At 34.8% G+C, this 18026-nt stretch overlaps 1 protein-coding gene across 1 annotated transcript in view; it reads right to left on the bottom strand.

The window, feature by feature from the left end:
• LOC114351405 (putative inorganic phosphate cotransporter) overlaps positions 1 to 16081 on the bottom strand; it is a 33997-nt gene extending 17916 nt beyond the window's left edge. The window contains exon 1 of the mRNA XM_028302616.1: positions 15921 to 16081. The gene's annotated coding sequence lies outside the window, so the exon portion shown is untranslated. The remainder of the gene's footprint in view (positions 1 to 15920) is intronic.
• Positions 16082 to 18026: the final 1945 nt, after the last annotated feature.

The raw sequence follows: 18026 nt of genomic DNA on the forward strand, positions 1-18026 counted from the left end.
GCATTCTTTATTTTGTATAGATTTGTAGAAAATACACCTGTATCGGTGATAGGATAGAAACTCAATACACGAAAATATCTAAAGGTTGCTTCGACACCCTATCGTATCCATTTATCTGCACGATGCTCAATGTCTACTTGAGCAGTTAACTGAATTTACTTTTTTTGTGATTTTTGTATTCGGTGTGATTTAGTATATAGGCTAAGCTACCGACAAATAGGTGCTTAATAAATTTGGTAAGTGCGACCTAGATATGTGAATTAGTTTGTTAGTTTTCAACAAGTGAATTAATTCCTACAAATAGAATACAATTAGGTAATAAGTTTTTTTTTCCGGTTTTATAACTTTTTGGGATAAATTTTTCTCATCCTCGCGTCGCGCGTCTGCCTAACATAAAAACAAATGACATACGATGCAACTCTTGCGTTGATTTTTTTCTAGAGGACTGTATCTTCCAGTAGGACGTTATAAGCCTAATTTCTTTATTATAGCTTTCGCTACATTTTGCGTGAGACCAATGTCGACCAGTAGGACTAGGATGCGCGCCACGATAAGCTTTTATCGCGCCAATTTATCGATTTTACTAGATAAGCCATCGTTTGTCATATAAAATTGATAAGATTTTGTCACGGCGCGCATCATAGCCCGGCTGTGGGACGTTATAGGACCAGCTACATTTTAGCATTGCTCTCGCTACCACCCAGTAGACAGGGTTCCTTCCAGCATACACCACAAGCACACAGCTCATCAGTATTCAGCACGTTGAGCAACGATACACAACTTTAATCCAATCGATGTGAGGTCGACTGCTTGTAAAGGTTACTACCACTTTCGGTTACGCTGATACTAGGCTTTGGTTTATAAGGTGATATCCCACTAACTAGAATTTCTGATGAATTAATGGGTGTGTAAGGTTTGAATGCATGTTTATACCTTGCGTGTACCAAGCCTGAGATAAATTGAATAAAAATAAAACTATTTAATACGACTCTTTACTTTACTACTTTACTCGACATCATTTCTAAAACAAATAAAGGTATAGTCATAGTAGAGCCACAAAGTTTACGTATAATTTCATTCTGTCATCAATATACGCGATAGTAGGTACACTCAACACAGCTATTTTGTTGCAATATATCCCCTATTTCAACCACATTAGATTTCACAGAGTTAAGCTTGACGTACCATTGCCGGTACAGTCAGCATCAAATAATTCGTGACACCACAACAAAAAGTTGACAACACAACCTTATTCCAATTGCAAACAAATACTTTTTGGATACAGTGGGTGTTCACTATTTGGCGCTGACTGTACAACCAACAAAACCGCGGCCAGAATTGTTTGCAAACTGCCTAATTACTTTCTGCTTTGAAACATGTAATGTGGTTCCGAATAATACTACCCATATCTCGTAGCTAATTATCATACAATTCATTAATGATTTTGGTTTTATTGCATGATTGTTAACTTTACTCTAGAGCCATTGGTTCCCAAACTCATTTGAGACGCGTTTTCGACCATACAAAAAATTCCGCGCCCCCCCTCCTCCAGTCAAGATTATTTATTGGTCGTATCGAGAAGTCTGGAATGCATTCTCTCAGCGGTCGCAGGTTTCTTACAGATGGCCCGCGCCCCCCTTTAAACTACTTTAAAGGTCTTTGCGCCCCCCCTCACTTTGGGAACCAATGCTCTAGACCTTGGCTTGATAGTTCGTGTACGGTGCTTATTAAAGAAAGAAGCTCAATTATTTTAGGAGATTGAGATTTGATCGGTTTAATTTCTATATTTAGACCAATAACAAGACAGAATCAGTCACTGAGTTTGAGTCTAGTTTCTTAACTTTAGAGCTCAACTTAGTTTTAGGCTTTCATAACTGTAATATGACCACCAAGTTTAAATTACTTAATTCAATTCTGCTGAAGCTAATGAAACTCAAATTAAAATAGTAAGACACGGGTCTTAACGCGACGTTTATTAATTGAAATGGAACGCGAAAGTTTAAAATCTTATAATGAAACTCATGCATATTTACTCAAAATTTTGGATATTTTTATTTTATGTGTGACACCGAAACTTCGTGACACCGAAAGTGGCCAAAAAGTTGACAAAGGTGGTAAGTTACCTACTTTCAAGTACATTGCATTATGTTATGTAGGTACCTACATACCTATGTAGATAAAGTTCTACACCATTTACGAGTATATTTATTTAAGCACGTTCATTTTACGATGTAAATATTGACATTCAACAATTTGGTATACATACATCGATCATGTATGCAGCGCTATCATCTCAGTGTCACAACACAGAGTGCAATAACCCACTGTCTCAACAATTTGCATTCATAATGCCGCCTCCGATGTGACATTGACGACAAACTCGCGCGCAAAATGCGCAAACTTTTTTAACTGGCAACGCTTTTTAGCAATATGACGTCATTTAAATACGGAAACAAAGTGAATTAATTTTGTCGAATAAACATCCGGGTCATCCATTGACGGAACTGAAAAATAAATATTTTGTGCTTAATGACTAAAAATATTCAGTTACCTATTAAATTCTCGCAACATGGGAACTCTACATCTGTTTTAGCCAACACAAAACCAATTAGAAATATGATTTTTTTTTTAAATTAACCGTCATAGCATTTCATCATTGAATTTTGAAGCTTTGCTTTTTTATTTATGCATTCCAAGTGCCTATTGGCAGAATAGAGTGTCTCATCTCATCCCAGATTGACACAGCCATTCTGACAAAAAAATCATCATCAGGTCATTTACGCCCGTTTCCTATATTCAATCCTTGTCCAAATCCGGATTACAACTGTCAAATTGAATTCAGTTTTAGATTATATTTCCAAAATGTTCGATGCATTTACACTTTAATATTGTTTAAAAATCTTATAAACAATATTTAAATGTAAAAACATCAAAAACCGCAGATATTTTGGCCAAAAACATATTAAAATTTGACAGTTGACAATTCAAATCCGTCCAATTTGGATTAGGATTGAATATAGAAATCCAGCATTAGTCTCCACTGCACGAGGACGTCTAATTTACCACAGGCCTTGACGAATTAACATGCTGGTTGCTGCAGGTGGATGTATTACCTTTAAATGCAACAACATTAAAATGTAACATGAAAAGGTGTTTTTAAGAAAAGTATATTGCAATCTCGATCTAGCGAGATCTACATGAAATAAGTGGATCAATCTCGCCTCGGGCGAATGGGGATTGGCTGGTAACATTTCCACTGCATAAGGGTATTTGACATTACGCGTGCACGATACCTACATAGCGTGAACGTAATATCATTTGGTCTCTTAGGTATGCCATCCTTATAAGTGAGTCGGCACATTCGGATTGGCAGACTTTGTTGGCCTTTAACCTGAACTTACAATATTCTATTCTACGTACTTACTGACGATTAATGTCAAGACTCTTTTTGTATGGTACGTAATGGCATCCCGTGAGACCCCCTCGTACACCGTTCTCTTATCGAGGCACATCGAGGTAAACATTTTGGTAGCTTTTACAGTTATTATAAAATTGATACTGAAAATTTCAGTGTAAGACACGCGTCGCTTTGTGAAAAAGCCTTTACCAGCGCTAGACTTTCTGAAAAGATTGAATATTTTAACTCAGGATCACCCCTTCTAGGAATAAAATTGGGAATTAAAGTATGAAAGGTAATTTTCTTTGAACAAAATTGGGACTTTATTTCTTTCAAATAATGCACACTCACTCCAATGTTATTTATATCACAACATTCAATACATTAGGGATGTTAAGGCTCATAATAATTCCACCAAAACAAAAAGTACAAATAAAATGAAACACCTATCCACACACAGAGTCCCTGTGCTAATAAATTGCGGATAGTCAATTGTTATTGCGTTTTGTTTTTCCAAGTCTCAATGTAAATCGGAAAAGTTTCCCATCCCCATAAAAAGTAAATCAAATCAATTGACCATCATATCAGTATTTCTCCAAAAATACTTCTTCCTGGAGGTATCTCCAGAATTTTCGCCTCAATCCGATTTGATACGTCATTAAGGCCCCTATTCACGCGCCAGAACGCAATTAGTAAGGTTTGTGCGGAATCGGAACCAAATAAAAATACCTGTGGTGTGTGGATTGATCATTTTCCTTGTATTTCTCTATTATCCGTACTTCCTTACTTACTATCTAATATTATTATTGCATTAGTAACCCTCTGCCTGTTTTGTTCTTGTGCGTACAATCTTTGTCTAGGAGAGCTTTTTGCCAAAAATAAGTAAAACTGGTTAAAGTAACAAATGGTGGTAAATAAACAGAGGTTTTTCATCGGTACATGCATTTCTATTAGGTACTAAACACTTTCTATTACAGACTTTATAACCTAAGTACCTACCTACTACGTTTATTACCTGTTTTGTATTACCCTGTAAAGTTTGCCAAACATACTTATGCATAACAAAAAGATTCAATGACTGTAAAAAAAATAGTTCAAATTCCAATCACTATGGTGTTCAGGAAAAATTAACCTTAATGATATAGAAATAGAGAAAACTCTAACTAATGTAGGTGAATATTTTTTCTCGCTGGCAATCAATTCAGTAGCAAGGTCAAAATATACCGCTTAAGGTTAAATTGCATAATTAAACGTTCATGGTCTAAGAGTAAAAAAAGTAAACTAATTTGTTAGCTGTCAAATTATTGAATAGATTTATGCACCTATTCACAAACGATGCTTGCTTGTGAAGCAGCAAATCGAACGCACAGCAAAGAATAGAGCTTTGTGATTGGTTCATGTGTGATCCTGTGCGTCCACGCGCACTAGGAGATCTCATAGTAATGTCTGTGATACGGGGGTTAAGAATTTATATCTTATTTTTCTCGGCTCAATAGTTTTTAAAGATTTATCTTTAGAGTTAGTTTAGCATGATGCAGTTTGACGCAGAAGAGGTTTAGGTTAAGATATTTATTTTACATAAATATGGACATTTTAACTTGTATTAGTATAAATACTATTAATTTTTTACTTTCTTTCTTCGTAAGAAAATGTAACGTCTAGGCGTCGATTGCAAAATGTTATTAACCTGTTCTTCTAACTTCAATTGATTGTATTTACCAAAGTAATAAATCTTTATTACTTCATTGAATGTTCAGATATTTTATTATATAAAACAAAGTAATATTGGAAGTACTACCAGCAGTACTTATTTTGTGATATTGTTTAGTATTGATACAGCTGCACAGTTCGCATTCTACAATGTACCGTAAATAGTAAAATTATTTATTAAGTAGGTATGTATGGCTTCATTAAATAAAATAAAATAATTTAAAATAATGTTACATTTATAGAGCTGACAATTCTTGTAATGGATTATATGTAGTTTATCTTAGTTTCTTATACTATGCAAGCGCGAAACAAACTACTTCTACGTACCTACTTACCGAGTAAACATTTCTTTTTTAAATAAGAGGTCAAGAACCTTGTCTTAAAATCACATAAGTACATTAAGTATAAGCACTTATTTCTCGTCACTACTTTGTTTGTCTACTTATTAGAATTTAGCAATATTGCCAGCACAGCAACCTACCAAAAAAATTACATTAGGTATTTATTAAAAGATTTTGACCCTAAGTGACAAAAGTTTAAAATCGGTCAAGGCAGTTCGTCAAGTGGTTACTTGCTCTACTGACGGTTCTAACTAAATACTTTGGTTTGGATGATTTATTAAATGTCAACGCAAATGTTAAATCATAATGGCGATGATAAATTCTCAAACATCTCAATAATAACTGGCTCACCCTGACCGCATAATTGAAAATAATTCGTACACAAAAATGTGTTTTTAATGTCCCTATGTACGCAAAACATAGAAAGGCATTTTTTTGCGGCAATTCATCTTATTGTTTCGCGGTGCGACAACCGATTTGACAAGGGTAACTAACTGTTGTTGGGTTTTTACATAATTATGATGTGAAAATGCCAATTGGGGCGTGAGGAAGATTAATGTGGTTTTGTACAAGCTTCGCAAGCGAAGTTACTTTGCTTGTGTGGATTTTGATAGGATAAAGTTATTATTTCATGAAGGAATGAATGTAAGGCAACAGTAAGGCAACACAAAAGTATCTAAGTGCAATACACGCTAGTGTAGTCCTAGTTCGAGATATGAACTCAACCTGAACGTATTTGGTTTAATTAAAAACAAAATCGAAATATCATTTTGTTTTAGGACACAATGATTGAGGTATGTCAGATTCTTAAAAAGTCTGACAAAGAATTCCAATTATCATTAACTACTCATTAGTCGTCGTCGGAACGCTAATTTAATTCGGAATTGATTCTTGAAAAATCGACCTTAATGTTATTTGCTGAAACGGCATCAAGTTAATTTAAACTATAGTTCTTTAGAACTTTTATCCTGATATAACTTCGGATGGACTGGAAGTATTTTCATTATTCTGACAGAGATTTTTAGCTAATAGGTAAAACAATTTGTTTATTAAATAAAGTTGGTCTAATGAATTCAAGCAGCCACGGAAGCTTAGTCTTTTGACGATCGTACCTACCTTATAATATCTTTGAGTAAGAAATCACATAAACGAATATGTGTGCTATGGCGTGCTCAGTTGAGCATAATTTTCCTTATTAATTACTTAATTAGAAATTATACTAACGTAAGATATTGGCAAAGAAAGGAGAGTTCCTCTTCGCCCTTGTAAAGGTCGTTGCTCAACTCAACGAGGAAACGTGAATATCAAGTCGACGCGACGGCTCCTCGGTATCGTTTATTTTGCTAATGACGGATATCACGGTGTTAACAAGCGCCTAGCTACCAGCTACCACGTGTTGCGTTAAATATACGTTGCCAACAACCTGTATCTATACTTCTATACTAATATTATAAAGCTGAAGTTGTGGAACATGACGCTCAACCACCATAAGGAAGCTATGGTGTTAGTGCATCTATTTTACGCTATCTTGGTTTGTCTATATATACTGGGCAGGGTAAAAAACTTCGTCACCGCGATGCAGGATTGTATGCGCGGTGGAGTTTGCCATAGTAAGATCGTAACAGCGCCATCTGTTGGTACGGTTTGTAGTGGCGCAATTTATTAATCACAGTTTGTTTATTTGGTTGAACGCGCTAATCTCAGGAACTACTGGACCAATTTGAAAAATTCTTTTTGTGTTGGATAGTCCGTTAATCCCTGAAGGCTTTAGGCTATATATCATCACGCTAAGACCACAAGGAGCGGAGCACCAATGAAGAATGTTTCAAATCAGTGATTTTTTTCCTTTTGAGAGCTGACGCTGCGTAAACGGTTAAAGTTTCGCATAAATTATGTATGATAGGATTTTCCCCTTTAAAAGTTCTACAAAAAAGTCCGCGACAGCATATGTCTATCTTTTATGGTTGGCTCACTGTATAATCTGTGGTCTCATCTGTGATTCGCAAGTGACATTGCTGCATTGACAGATGACAAAACGAATTATTTTCATTCATTATTTCATTCAATCATTTTAGTTTTGTCATCTGTCAGTACAAACCTTCTTAAAGATCAAATACACTGAATTGTCCCACCCGTGACATTGACAGGGGGCGCCACCGTCAATACCGGATCGCTGGTTCCGATTTTTGCCATGTTAGAAACTATATAGTTGAACGATGGTGGCGCCCCCCTGTCAATGAGTTTGGTGGGACAGTATAGTGTATTGAGTCTTTAATCGATTGACTTTTAACGTTCCATTTTACGTTATCTTAGATTAAATCATTAATTCGTTTTTATTATTGTATACGACTTACGACATCAGTTAAAATTATCATTTTTACCGTAAAATACTCCCTAATGTATGCGTAATATAATATCAAAAACCTACCAATGTACAACTCTGTACAAACTTGGGCCCAAAATGGTTGTTCTCCTTTCAATAAATAGTTAAGAGGTGAGAAATATCATTAAAAACGCCATCTATCGACGTGCTTTTGACGGTCGTAAACATTCATGAGAGCGAAGCCGTGAAACGTATCATTAGTCCTAATTAGGAAGTAAATATTACATTTATAGAACTCGCGGGCAAAAGCTATTTGTAGAATCATCATCATCATCATCATCATTTCAGCCATAGGACGTCCACTGCTGAACATAGGCCTTTGTAAAATAATTAGACTAAATTATTAAAAGTGCCTACCCAAAGTCATTAGTCCACGCGGACGAAGTCGCGGGCACAGCTAGTTCATTATACATGTGAGATAGGCACAACCAGAATCTTAATCGCAATAAAATTACTTTCATAAGGGATAGATATATTCATCGGGACAGTTAAACGGAATTTGAACCTATAGTCCAGTCAATAAGATATTGTCGCAAACTCTGCGAGAATTAAGCGAAACACCGAAAAATGGGACCTTCAAACCCCCTCTCCCCGCCGGCTCAAGGGCTAAGGGCGGGGACTTGTCATAGGTTCACCTCCTAACTATTACAAACAAAGGTACGAAGTCTAAAATTGTGTTCCAAGCATTTCCCTCTACACCGTAATCAAATCATTCATTGATTGGGCTATTTTGGTAAAAACATAATAATGCAAGCTGCTTGGAAATTAATATGACCACGTGCGAATGACAATCTATTGAGCCAAGTCGGACTCCTATGATACGAGTAACTTAAAGTTGTTGATAACAACTTATAAAGCGAAGACGTAGCGTGGGCACGGGCAGGAGGCCCCCCACTAGGTGGACCGATGATCTGGTGAAGGTCGCGGGATGAGCCTGGATGCGTGCAGCGCAGGACCGACCGGTCGTTATGGAAATCCTTGGGGGAGGCCTTTGTCCAGCTGTGGACGTCATTTGGCTGAAACGAACGAACCATAATATCGATGAAAGAAGATGAAGTCACGATTTCAATTAAGAGGTAAACTATACTATCTTCTTGAAAGTTTGCGCAGTGCCTTAAGTATGTTGCGAATGCGAACCCCGTTTAATATCACATTTTCCTCTCGACTCTAAAGGCCGTGTCATTACGAGTATACGCGATCGAAACTTCCTACGCCCGTAACTTACTTCCTAACTCGCTGATAGAATGCTAAGTTCGGTTTAGGCGATAGTTACGTGCATACTATCATGTTGAAGAAAGATAGTATGTTTTACAAAGTTGTATAAAATATTATGCTAGGTTATAAGTCTTGTCAGGAGAGGTGTCCTCCTTTACGTGAGATAAATCTAATAAGAGTTAAAAAAAACATTAAAATCGAATAAAAAATTATTAAATTATTTGAAATTTATATTTAAATAAGTATTTAGTTGTCATATTGGTGCGATTGTGGTCAAATACCTGCCTTGTCATGCATAAAAAAAAAATATGTTGCTGTAATGATAGAAAATGGGTCTTCATTAATATGAAATATTATTTATGTGCCAATGTTTTTGTAACGAATAACGAGACATAAATTTGTACCATTTTAGGTAAGAATATAAACCAACTATCATTTATTATCATGCTTAATGTTTTGTAAAATATTATCGAATTAAATACTTATCCCGAAGATGCCTTCAACATTAGTTGTTTAGCTAAACGCAGTAGTTTAGATAATTTAATTAACATTAATACCCATCTATTTTCTTGCTCAGATGATCTATGCTATGACTAAAGCAAATTGCAAACTTGACCTACATTTTTACTTCAAACGAATGCAATAATTCGTAGAAACTATTTATGAATGAAGCTCTATTAGAATACAATTGTACAATGACATTTTAAGAGCTAAATGGATATTATTTTTTGTAATGACAGTTCGAAGACGATCTATAATGTAAAACAAAATTGTGTTGTTAATAAAATAAGTGTTTTTTAACCCATCAATACCCAAGCGGTCGCTTAAGACCACGTAACAATTGATTCTATTGCGTCTCTATTCGCGGGGTTGAAAAGTTTCACGGCACTTACTACCTAAATCAAAATGTAGCTGCAAAATTAAGTTTTATTTCACAAGTAATTAGACCGGTTTTAAATTCAGATCTAGCCTATAAAATTCAAGTAGGTTTATAGCTGATACTGACACTAGTCTATCAATTCACACCTAGTTAATATTATTACCTGTCCTCTCTGTTCTGGAGGACTCCGTGATTTTGGTAATTTCAATTATTCGATCCACACAAGAAAAATCAAAGATTAGAGTTAAAATGTTTACACATTTATTCAACAAAATCACAGGAAGTGTCGTGGCAACATAGTTTAAAATAGTTTTAGTAAAGACTTTAATTTATTCCATAGCCATCCGGTTTTTTCTAAATTCTATAATTAAATACATACTTGATTATTTCCGACGTATTAACTATAAGCATTATTTAAGAAACGTTAAATTGATATCTGAAATGGGTACTATAAAAGATCACTATAATAACCATAACTCTTCCATGGTCTAAAAAGCCTGTGGCCTCTAACTAACTCTGGCCATATAGTACATTCAGCGTCAAATAATTCGTGACCCTCAAAGTGGTTCTGCGCTGCCCGCATCCAGGCTCTTTCCGCGACCTTCACCAGATCGTCGGTCCACCTAGTAGAAGGCCTGCCCACGCTACGTCTTCCAGCCCGTGGTCGCCACTCGAGAACTTTTCTGCCCCAACAGCCATCGTCTCTACGAGCTGACCCGCCCACTGCCACTTGATTTTAGCAATTCTGCGAGCTATATCGGTGACTTTGGTTCTCCTGCCGATCTCCTCATTTCTGATTCGATCACGCAGGGAAACTCCGAGCATAGCCCGCTCCATTGCCCTTTGGGTGACCTTGAGCCTTCTTATGAAAACCTTGGAGGCGGCCTTTGTCCAGCAGTGGACGTCATTTGGCTGAAACGAACGAACGAACCCAAAGTTGTCAAAAAGTTGACAACACAACCTTCCAATTTGTAACAAAGACGTGTTGCGAATTTTTTGGCTACTATGGGTGTCACGAACTATTTGACGCTGACTGTACTCACGTGTAGATTGTTTTTTCCATACTTGCAAATAGAACTGAAATAATTGTACCAGACAGTCATTCATTATTATGTATGGAACGCGCTATTTTTGATACCTGTTTGAATAATGTAGAGACAATTAAATTATAATTATGTTAATTTAGGCTTTGTTAATTTTTCATTAGTATGAGTTTATAAGTTTTTAGCCCTACTCGAAGTTGTGAAAATCAATCATATTAAAATAAAATCCTTTGGCGATTAGTACCTACAATATTGAAATTACAACAAGTTTTCAAGGAGTACCATCAAGCCCGTATTGTTTAAAATGAAAAGTAAATAACTAAGGCAATTAAAAATTGGAAAAGGGAGGTACTTTGCAAGTAATTTTAGATTCGCAGCACATGATTATTTCCCAACTGCTATTAGATAATTAAATACGATAAATACTCGTAGTAGTTTCGGGGTCAATATATACCTACATAATACAAGCGTACATAGTTAAAAAATCTATGCCAAGTAGCGTTACATAGTTAACATTACAAACATCTATTTCTACATGTTTGTTTATTTTTTAAAGAAATCATCTAATCGTTATTTAAAAGATTAGTCTAACTTTAAATTACACAACAAAACATCAGACAAATTACTATTATTAAAGTTATGTTTGTTTATTAATCGTATTTTCAATTAATTATTTCTCACCTTTGATTGCAAGCATTAAAATGTTTATAATTAGTAACTGAAAATTTCTCAATACCTACACCATAACGCATCGTTAATAATTTTAATCCGTTATGAATGTTAATCAATCATAACAATATTTACGAAATCACAACTTAAAAATAAAATTGCTTGTATCGCTAATTGCTTTAATAGTTAGTTTTTATTTCTCGTAAAAGGATGCAATGTCTATGACCAGTACAGACTAGTATTGACCAGATATATTAATCACTGGTCCAATTAGGAGTCGAAACCACTAAATGATAGAGGTAAATGATAGTCAGGCTGCATGCGCGTGCGAATCTAAGTATACTCAGCGACCATGAAAATTGGCATTTAGCCGGGGCATTCCCATCTTTCCCCAACAGACTTACCCTGAAGAGGGGAAATGGGAATTACCTTATGAAGATCAAAGAACAATTTTAGTAACAAATAAAGCCGAAAAATATTGACTATATAAACTGTTTTTATATCTGGAAATTTAAGTACCTAAGCCTAACTTTGGTTGCCGATTATAGGACTGTAGAGGATACTGAAACACTTCACGACTATACGACTCCAAATTCAATCAATTTTCAAAACTACCAGTTACTGTTGGCGCTGATTGTACCTAATACCTATCATGTGTAGTTACGTCAGAGTGGGTTTACCCTGAAAAAGTGAGAGGACTTACCCGAACGGAGACCGGTGCCATGAAAATAATACAAAACAAAGTTACACTACCTAAGAATATAACTATTTCTGCACTTTATTATCTTGGTACAAGGAAAAATTTCTTTCCTTATAATTTTGGCAGTAACAAAATTAACTGCCAGCATTTATTATTACGTGTAGCTCAGTGTACCTACCATGAGTTTACGTTAGGTGTGCTCGCTAGCGAGTACGTCAAAAATCTCTATGAAGATTTTGTTTCTTGAAAGTAGCCGCTAGGGGCGCTGCACAATATGTCATACAATTAAATGTCATTTTTTACGCAGTCGCTAGCGAGCACACCTAACGTAAACTCATGGTAAGCACACTGAGGGCGTAGTGTGAGTTTACGTCAAATGCATTCGATGTCGACTACGTAAAAAAGTGACATTAAATGTATGACGGATCGTACAGCGCCCCTAGCAAACTTTCAAGAACTAAAATCTTCATATGTTTTAACGCCTTTGCTAGTAATGACGTTTGATATAAACTCACACTAAGCCCTCAGGTGATAGATCCCCTTGCTAAAATTCTACTGGTGAACCTCTACTATACGTATTCATGATTAAATTTTATCAAAGCAATATTTTAAGCCTTTTTTGTCATCTATCATCTACTGGAGAGAAGTCAAACCTTTACTTAGAACTCCTCCTGTATTCTTCTGCTTAATTTCGTTGCGGGTCCGATGACAGTTTAACTTTCCCCCGGAACAAACTTGACCTTCACTGGTTGTGTTTTTATTGGTGGTCAAGCTGTAAGTAAATCGTGGCTACACAGGAGTTGCAGCGGTGGGAACGATAAGTGGGACTATTGACAAAATCCTAATCGTCAAATGTATGCTACCTTTTAAGGAAATCCTTTGGATCGCAATTATTTATCTGCGATTTTCCTGTGGTTTATACCAACTGACTTTGTGACTTTAAAAACTTGTGGTAACCGTTTAAAAATTAAAAAAACCCGAAAACAATTTATTTAGGTAAAATTTTACCTACTTGAACAGGTAAATAATTGGTTTTTGCTTTGGAGAAGATCATATAGGTTTTCTAAGCAACATTATGTATAAATGATGAGATAGAAGAACAGTTACAAAATACTGCTGCAAAATGAAAGTGTTTTTCGCTTAGTCTGTTATTAGGTACTTTGGTATTTTATGTTTATGTCTTACAGAGTGTAAGTGTGTATGCAACAGAGTTTTATAAAGGTGTTTTCTTCGTCATTAGTTACGTACTCATTCAGTCATGTTAATTTATGTATCAACCAATGTCGACTTGCTACAAACATGGAAATAATTGCTGATTTCAATTGAAGATGTTCTCTCATTTTTTACATTTACATACCGATATAAATACACCTTATGTAATGTAACTTGTGATCTTTATTTATTTTAATGCTGCGCGTGGAAACCAACAGTGGAAAAATCTGTAGTAGGTAGGTACATGTGTTTTACGGACCGATCGACAAATTGTAAACAATTATTCAGAGCTATTAACTTTATCAGGTGATATTAAGTGAATAACTTAGAATGTCCTTGTTTCTCGAGTTTGTTTTTTTAAATACGTGAGTAGGTATGTAGTAGCTCTACTTACTTTGTTGACATTTTAATAGTCGTAGATATTTTAAATGTACCAGACGTCGGTGTAAGGGCATTTATTTTTAATTTGTTGCTAAGATACTGATAATATAGAGTTAAGTTGACAACTTGAGAGTATAATATACATAGGTCCTAATGAGATACATTATATTCTTTTCACGTAATTTTAAAATCAACCTTCACAATAACCCTTTCTAACCTAATCTACACGTGGCAGTAAATGGCAATACAGTATTTTGGAGTTCAGCACAAAAAGATTCCTTTAAATTTCTAAAATTTCAGCTAAGTCATCCACATCCTTCAAAAAAATAAGCGCGTGCAGATCGCCATCGTAAATAGAATTGATTTTCCATCACTAAAAAACCATACTTTTGCGCTACTATCATCACAGATATTTTATAAATACCAGAACGTGCTTTCAAATTGACATGTTACTACACAACTTTGTATTTTATTTGCGACTAACACCCGTAAAAAACTAGTACATATTCACAAATGGCAACAGGAAAAGATAGTTCAATGGATAATCTTTAACAATGTGTCGTACGAGCTAACAATAGAAGTTTCAATAAAGAATGAAAATATTATGTACTAACGTATCTTTGATGAATATGTTAAACTAACTTAATGTATAGCTGATAGCATATAGACATGCATTTTTGTTGCAAAATCTTAATAGATATTGCAACTAAGTAAGATGTCACAGTATGTAATTGTGTATGGATATGCCATAGTCTGATCTTCTTACGTTCTCCACTTCTATTGTTTGGGAATTATTTATCGTAATAACTAGGGCCAGCATAAGCATTTGAATTGGGCTCAAGAGGTAACGTGAACCGATCCTGATAAGATAAATTTACAGGCAGCCAGGTTGATTCCCCTGGATTGTCCTTGCCAAACTAGAAAATATATAGTAATGATACGATTTTGACCTCGCGGAGAATCAAACCCAAAGCCCCAAGGTTAAAAAAGTCCAACTCTACTAGACCATGGAGGTATTCCGTCAACCTAGTCATTCATGTCAGTAATAATAAAATTATGAGGATAAAAGTACACTTGCCGCTTTAAGAAATTCCGCATTGAAGAGATCATAGTGCACGTCCATAAAGTATGAATTTGATCTATAAAAATCCATTTCGGAACAACGAAGTTTACATTTTCAAACTAGTCTTACAAGTAGGTACTTTTGGTTACTTTAATTACAGTAATAAAATGCAAATAAATTACAAGACCCGCACAATTTTCACATCTATTTTTTTTACAAGAGTTCGACAGTAAAAAATAATTACGTCTCAATAACTACGAAAAATTACGAAACGTATCACTAATCGATTATACGCGGCAGAAATTATACATTTTGAAATTCCGAGGTTAATGCAGACGTAATAAAAATGCATTAAACACACGCTCGCTTATTAAACAAAATTAACTATTTGACTTACGCTGACTTTCAATTTCTTCAATAACATTTAAATAAATAAATACGCAAGCAACTTATGGTAAAGACGGAAATATCAAAAAATATGTTATCAGGCATTTTTATTGTTGTGAGTGCACTTACTTAAGTGTTTTATTGATTGTCTTTAATTTAAAAGCCTTATGCATCAAGGCTTAAATAACTTCAATGACTTTTTAATTGTTTTTGAACAATACAAAGTACTTATGTACTAAGTGGTTATGTAGACCTAAGTGACCTTTTATTATGGAAAACGCTCTACTTTACAAAATGGACTTCGGATTAAAAAAAAACTTTGAATAAAAGTCAAGGCCTTTCGCAGTCTATCGCAATCTCTACACATTTTAATTAAAGCATCATAAACTAATCACATAAACAATAAAAGGCTGGTTTTGAGTATACTGATAAAATAAAAATATCTTAATGTAAGTACTAAGTATTTAATTTTTAAGTAAATAGAAAATTCCTTTCTACTTTCCTTATCTTTTATGTCAGTAAATAAAAAACGTACTTACCTCAGATATTCCAATTCAGGATTTGATTATCCGTTAGTTTTTTTGTTTTAGAACGTTTTTTGAATTTCGAACGCAGTTTCCGTTTGTTTACATTCAGTTAAGCACTGTAAAGCGCGTGCGCACGACTGACGCAGCGCGTTGAGACTGCGCAGCCGCAGCGTGACATTGTCCCGAGTGATGACCATAGATCAATGACATGCATGTAGGCAAAAAAGTAGAGCTGTTTTATGGTACAACGGCACATCGAGCTAAATCTTATAGCACCTTATGCAGTTGTATTAAATGCGATTTTGGAACAAAAAGTACCAATATTTTGGCGAGCTGAAAGGAAATGTTATGCCGCAATGAAAAAAATAATTAATTGTAAACAAGTAATAAATGAATGTCACATTTCTTAAATAAGTGTAATCGTAGTATTATATCAGATCAAGAAGATCCATAATAGAAATAGCAAAACTAATCCACGTGCATTTAATAGAGTAGTAACTTATGACCTCTCTACTAGGTTCGACAAAAAATCGCATAGCAGTTTGTTAATGGATAATTAATGAGATTGTTTTATTTTTCATCAAACTAGAACACATTAAACTACCTACGTTTAACTTTGATTCATCACGGCCTTGACTAATTTTACGTTTGTCAGACAGTAAAAATATACCTATGCACAATATTGTTTGACAAAATGCTGAATCACCATCGTTCCTATTTTTTTTTTGATAAGTATGTACCTACTTACCCTTAATTTTAAGCACTAATCAGTCATCTGTTACAGAATTCAAGGGCGTAAAGAGTAGGTACTTTCGAGTAAATAAATTCAAAACCGAGTCATTTCTGCAACAGTGAAGGCAGTATTTAATCTTTGACTAGGCAGCTACCTATAAATTCGCAGCCTTGCGATTCAAGTAATTACATTTTATCTTAACAATGCCTTAGGATTGCTAATCAAATGGCAAGTCGTTAGCACACGTTTATGTTATCTGAGAATCCTACTTGTTAAGTGTCTGTTTATCTTGTTTTCTTTTCTTGTAACCAATTATATGAAAAGTCACTATTGTCAATAACTTTTTGGGTAAAAGTAAAAAAAAACTATAATGTTTGAATTTGCTACAGCTACATCAGAATTAAAGGTTCAAATGACATACAAGGTTTCCAGTTACCTTTGTAAGTAAGTAGGTAATTACTTAATTATTCTATCCGCATTAGACTTAAATTCTTCAAGAGTTTTTCTCTTGTTTTTTAAGTTTTCCTCACACAAAAATATGCTGTTTAAATAGTCAAAAAATTATACTTTTAGTATTAAAAATCATCAAACTTTTTGTCAAAGCTACAGTACGTACTACCAGGCCTGTTCATCTCCGCGAGTTTACATCGAAAACAAAACACGCACGATGGCCCACCTACAGGATACTATTCGACAAGGCCTCACATACGAGCGAACATTGACATTGACGCACGCGTATTCTTGTGTATGATTGATGAAAATAAAGAAAATGGTGTACTAAATACTGTGCAGTATTTAAGTGCCTAAATAATATTATAAACTCAGAATGTACTTTTTTAAGTTGCCTCAAGACACTGAGAGGTAATTATTAATTAGTTAATATTATTCATGATAATTCATGCTAAATCATGTATTTCCTCCGCCATTTTCCGCAGTTTGGCACCTCACGTCACATCATTTTACCGAAGTCAGCCCTTTAACTTCGGCGCAGTGCCGATCACTGACGTTTGTCAACAAAATGGTGCTTCAGTCTTGAGACAGGCTAAATTACACCATATTGTTAATGACATTGAGCATACATTTTTTTAAATACCTGTTACCTACCTATTATTATTCTGTGGTACTACATAATTCCAGGGAGTGATTTGGCTTTCATTTAAATCAAAGTAAAAAATCCATTTTGATTTTTATTTGACGTAAGACCATCATAAACTATCTTAGGTAATTTACCAACGGAGATTGACTGACGTGAACTAAGATGATTTAAATAAAATCTCTGCGGTTACCAATGACATAGGAGTTACTTATTATGTAAACAACTTACAATGTAGAGGTGGCAAATAAACCACCTCTCTACACTTACTCTAAAATCTTAATCTTAATTT

Source organism: Ostrinia furnacalis, unplaced genomic scaffold (genome assembly GCF_004193835.3).
Source record: "Ostrinia furnacalis isolate ACB-3 unplaced genomic scaffold, ASM419383v2 OfSCF1132, whole genome shotgun sequence".
Lineage (NCBI taxonomy): Eukaryota > Metazoa > Arthropoda > Insecta > Lepidoptera > Crambidae > Ostrinia > Ostrinia furnacalis.